The sequence below is a fragment of the Canis lupus genome, chromosome 13 (assembly GCF_048164855.1).
Source record: "Canis lupus baileyi chromosome 13, mCanLup2.hap1, whole genome shotgun sequence".
Lineage (NCBI taxonomy): Eukaryota > Metazoa > Chordata > Mammalia > Carnivora > Canidae > Canis > Canis lupus.
Genome location: NC_132850.1, coordinates 43,384,892 through 43,390,401, shown reverse-complemented (window position 1 = coordinate 43,390,401; position 5,510 = coordinate 43,384,892). Strand labels below are relative to the sequence as shown.

General features: G+C 47.3%; 1 long non-coding RNA gene across 1 annotated transcript; it reads right to left on the bottom strand.

Moving 5' to 3' along the window:
• Positions 1 to 1,430: 1,430 nt before the first annotated feature.
• Positions 1,431 to 3,395, bottom strand: LOC140602218 (uncharacterized). The gene is made up of 2 exons (XR_012005193.1): positions 3,281 to 3,395; positions 1,431 to 2,715 (listed from the first exon to the last, which is right to left on the bottom strand). It is a non-coding gene; the product is annotated as an uncharacterized lncRNA (long non-coding RNA).
• Positions 3,396 to 5,510: the final 2,115 nt, after the last annotated feature.

Below are 5,510 nucleotides of genomic sequence, written 5' to 3'. Positions count from 1 at the left end.
GTGACAGTCCACTTTCCTCTTTCTTCTCCTTATATGGTTTGGCTTATAGTGAGTTGGTTATTTATCATCCCTTTCATAGTCTTTCTTGGAGCCTTTGTTCCTACTGTGAGGTCTTTACCTGGATTGTCTTCCCTTTGTCTACTTGAGAAACACACCATTCATTCACTTAACAACCAATTTCTGAGCTCCTGCTATGTGCCAGGCCCTGCTTTAGGTTCTGGGGACTACTGCTAACTCTCCACAGCCCAGGTGATGACATCTCTGTGGTGCTATCCAAGCAAATTTATCTGATGCCTTCTCTTAACTTCTGTGATATTGTCTAGCTAATGACTCTGTACTCTAATTCTTTTGTGTTTTTCTTATTTTCAGAGGGATATTCCTATCTTATGTATGGATATATTTTTACCCCCTTACCACAGTACTTGATTAGTTGCTCAAGACATTGGGTAAATGAATAAAGAAAAGAATTTGTTTTTTAAAAATTTATTTACCCCTACTAAACAGTGAGTGCCATAAGGGTGGGACCTTTGTCTAGTTTGCCTGACATGTGGCAGGTGTTCAATGATTATTTGTTGAATTGATGAAGAGTTCTAATCTCTTCTGTGAAGCCAGCAGCTGTTGGAGTAAGAAGAGGCACTTTGAGGTGTTCATGGTGTGCAAAGTGCTCCCCTGGGAGGGCAGTGGCGTGGAGAGTGCCCTTGGCATCCCCAACTACTGTCTGCAACTGTCTCGGGCTGGTTACTTGTACTTTAGTCTCAGCTACCTTGTCGCTAGGGGGGACGGTGGGCTCAAACTCATCTTGCTTTCGGTAGGAATGATGCCACGAGTCTACGTGTTTGGAAGTGCAGCTGGCCCTGGAATAACATGGGTTGGAACTGCACAGGTCCACTTATGTACAGATATTTTACAAGACTATAAATGTATTTTCTCTTTTATGATTTTCCTAACAATGTTTTTTATTCTCTAGCCTCCTTTATTGTAAGAAGACAATAATATAAGATACAAAAATATGTTGCCTGTTTATGTTATAGGTAAGGCTTCTGGTCAACAGTAGGCTATTAGTAGTCAATTTGGGGGGAGTCAAATGTTCTAGGTGGATTTTCGACTGGTCAGTGGGAAGTCAGTGCCCTGAAGCCCCCATGTTGTTCCAGGGTCAACTGTACCTTGTGAAGCAGAGAGCATGTCTTCTCAGCACTTTCATCTTTATTTCATGAAAGTCGTGATTAACAACAGTTTGGGATGGGTAGAATTTTCTTTATCCTTTGAGCAAGTGTGTAATTTATTAACTTACACACTTAATTATTAATTAATACATTACACACTTGCTCTTTTTCCTACATCTATTATGTCAAAACACATGGGTATTTGTATTGTTGACTTTCTTCTCTTGCATATAAATGATGGGAACAGCAAATAAACGGTGGCAATAGTAACTTCTAAAAATATAATTTTAATCATGAAATTAGTCTAATTTTTATGTTCATATCTAGAAATCATAAAAGGATGAGAGAAATGGTACTTGACGATTCTGAGATTTTATTTGGAGAAATACATAGAATCAATATTATCAACTTGTATTTGGTGTGACTTTAGATAAGGATTTGATTTAGAAAAGAAAAATGGCTGGAGTCAAAGACAGGAGAAAATTTGAGAAGGTTAGTGGACATTTTATTCATTTCTTCAGCACAAAGTGTTGATTGGGAAAGAGACCACTTTTCTTCAGAAAGGAAAAGGGGTTGGAATGACTAAGTTAGTCAAAGACTGACTTGAGTCTCAAGAGTTGCCAGGTCCTAGAATGAGCTCTAATAAGACAGACTTGGGGCTTTTTGACTCAGAGATCTTTAGAGACAAGCTGGGATTTTACGCTGGGAATGTTTTAGATGTGGGTCTGGGAGGTCCAGTCTGGGATTTGGTGAATCTCAACTTTTTGCTGCTTCTGGTTAAATAATAGTACTTAGGCGGTCCAGAGGGGAAGAAAACGTGGTCTGTTACCAGCTGCACCAGAGCTTAATGACTCCTTGCTTCCGTGAGTCCCTTGGAAACCAGGTAAGGGGGTGTAAGGGGCAGGGAGTGTCCCTGCTGGTGACAATCCCAGAGCAGGCACTTTGGTATTGTGTCGGCGTCAGCAGCCTAGCTGTGCCCCCTGCCGTTGGCTGCATTGCTCAGTGTACTCCTGTGTTCACAATTATTTCCAGTGAACACGAGTAGGTGGAAAGGGAAGTTTCAGCAGTTCTGAGGATTTTCATCTCCAGAACCACTTTCTCCATGGAAAATAAGCCCGTTTTGATAAACCTTGGGACCGTGCTCCCCCAAAGAGCAAGTGTCACTCATATATTCTGGTGTCAGAGGCTCCCCGCGTCGGTCGGGGCGTTGGGCGGCAGACGTGTGGAAGTTGTCTGTGCTCAGGTGACAGTGGCCGGGAGGTCTCCCCGCGACGCGCACCGCATCGTGGCTGCCCAGCGACTGCGGCGCCCGGGACGGCGAGACGCCGCGCTCTCGGACACCTGGCCGCGCGGCCCAGCTTCCCTGCGAGGTTGCAGCCCCGGGGGCACCGCCCACGAAGTTCCAGGTAGACGCCAGGGTCACAGGTGTCGCCCTCTGGGTGGGTTCAAAAGGCCAGATCTTCCCCGTCTGCTCCCCAACGGGACACCGGCCAAATCCGCGAGCCAAGGCGGCCGCGCGCTCTCTGCAAAGCCAGGGGCGCTGGGGACCGTCCTAGGCCGGGGTGGGGAGGGGGTGGGGGTGAGGGGGTGCCGAGGAGCGCCCCGCCCCCGCCGCCGCGGCCTGGACCCGGGCGCACACGCTCCTTAATCCCCGCCCCGCGTTGCCCCGGCGACGGCCCAGACGAGCAGGTGATGCATTGACAGCGAGCAGATGGTCCCCCGCGGAGGCGAGCGCGGCCCACAATGCGCCCCGCGCCGCGGTGCTGCCGCCGCCCTCCCCCGCCCGGCCGGCCCTTCGCGGCCCGCATGCTAATCCGGGGTGGGGGCGCGGGAGCGGGGGGCGCGGGGGCAGGGGCGGGGCTCGGGGCGGGGCCCGGGGCGAAGGGGCTCCCCGCCGGGCTCCCTGCGGCCGGCTCACCGCGGCTTCCCGAGCGCGCTCCGCGCCCTGCCGCGGAAGACTTCCTCCGAGTAACTCCCCGAGAGACCCTGTCCCCCGCCCAGCGGGCCCCGAGCTCTGCCTGATCCCCCCCGGCGGTGCACTTCCCTGTACGGAGCCGCCGAGCCCCCTCCTTCCGAGCCCCCATTTCCACCCGGCGGCTCCCGCCGGCCTCGGGTACCTGCTGGCATCTGACGGTCTCGAAGACCAGAGCTTCGGAGTCACCATCTCACCTTCCCCTCGCCCTCCCCGGTCCCTGCTTCTAGACTTGGCGCTGACACTTGCTGAATGTGCACAGACTCGGTATTTCTCTCTCACCACGCCTCCCCCCCCCCCCCCCCCCCGCGTGCTTTAGGGTCTCTTCGGCGGCTTCTCTTGGCCTTTCTTCCTGGAATTTCAAAAATAAATCACTCTTCCCCCATGACTACCGGGCTGCTCCCTCTAGGGAAACCCTCCCATTCACGTACCCTCCTCCCCCACATTCATTCTGACACCCCCCCCCCCTTACCCTATTCACCGCTGTGTGGCAAATTGAGGCAATCTTATAGTGAGGCCATGAAAACTGCTAGGCACTATTCACAATTTTAATACTAACTTCATAGCTGTCACATAAATTCATTCCCGAGCCTACCCCATAATGGCCAAGAAGGAATTTTAAGGGAAGAAAAAAAAAACTCACAAAAAACAACACTGAAGACACTGCTATGGTGTCTTTCTTTGATTTGCAGGTGTTTTTTGAAACCATTACTGCAGTAACTGTAGATAGCTTTTTCTAGCTGCCACACAGGGTACTTAAAAAAAAAAAACATCCTCCTCCTTTTTATTTTACAGTAGATAAAAAAAAATACCAATAGGCTTTTTTTAAAAAAAGGAATAGAGAGAAAGAGAAAAAGAGACTAGTGAATGAAGTTGGGATAATACCGGGTCACAGAGCTGTCGAAACCAATGTCATAGTGCAACTGCTGGGCAGGAGTACAGAAAACTTCTTGTTCCTTGATTTTTATGGAGATTTGGTCTACGGCATGGAGCACTCTCTGAACAGGTTTAGAACAAGTTGCAAAGAAAGAATTCTTCACAATAAACACTCTTCTGATGGGCTTTATGCCCACGAACACCTGTGATTTACAAAGAGGACAAAGGGAGGTGAGGGGGTCAGGCTGTTGTGGGGAAATGATGCCTCATGTACCCATGGCCCTAAGGGAGGGTTGTTTTATTTTATAACTTGTCTTGGATGTTGGCTATGCAAACTCACAATGAGAAAGGAAGCATTAGACTCTTCTAGTAGCTCCTAATGATTTCTTCAAATGCTTATAATTCATTTTGAACCTTCATTTTGGTAAGTTCTCAAACTAGACAATATTGTAGTTGTCAGAGTTCAAGGAGAATCGATGTACATAAAAACTGGAAATCATTTCACCAAACTTAGAAATAAGTGTTTGGAATGTTCTTGAAGGGTGGACAGCATCTGTGTTTATGAACTTTCTTCTCCAAAAAGTTTGATCATTTTATGTCGATTTCCTTTCAATTTCTTGCTTCCTCCCTTTTCTCTTTTTTTTTTTTTGAAGTTTTTTTTTTTTAATTTTCACTTCTTTTTATGGTTTTTGCTTTCTCTGTTTTTTTTTTTTTTTTTTTTTTTTTTTTTTTTTTTTTTTTTTTTGTAGTTTCTTTCCTGGTAATTTGGGGGACAAGCAAAATATGAAAGCATGAGGCAATAAAACAAATAATTACATACAAGTCAGGGGAAATTTCCTTTGGAGAGAGTGGCCAAGGAAAGACTATTCAGAGAAGATGGCCTTTCTAAAGCAAATGAAGGAACAGAGGGAAGAGCAAGCAAGTGGAAGCCAGTGCAGAGGCCCTAAAGGCAGGAAAAGAGCTTCAAGGTTAGTGAGTCACCTGGAGAAGCTGGTATGCCTAGCACACTGTGAGTGGGGGCAGCAGAGTGTGAGAACAGGTAGAGGTGTTAGTCAGGACCAGATCATGGAAAGCTGTGTCAGGCATGAGAAAAGACTGGATTTTGTTCTAAGGGAAATAGGGAGCTACTGAAGATTCTTAAGTGAGGGAGCTATATAATATTAGGACCTACCTTAGAGAAAGAATGATAAGATGTGATGAATGAAAGTGTGTGAGTGAAGTGATGGGAGAAAGGGAGAAACCAACAAGAGCACATGGGTCTGAACAACTTGGGCACATGATGGGCACATTATGGAGATGGGGAGTGGGACATTATGGACATTCAGGACTGAATAAAAGTATGAATCAAGAATTCTGTTTCAACACATTAATTTTGAGCTGTCTTTGAGGAGGACGACTGGAGATGGTAGGTCTAGGAGCAGACCTTGACTGGCCCTGGGCCCTAGTCATTCCCCAGACTTCCAAGGCTCAGTGATGTGGTTTGGCATGAAGGCATGAGC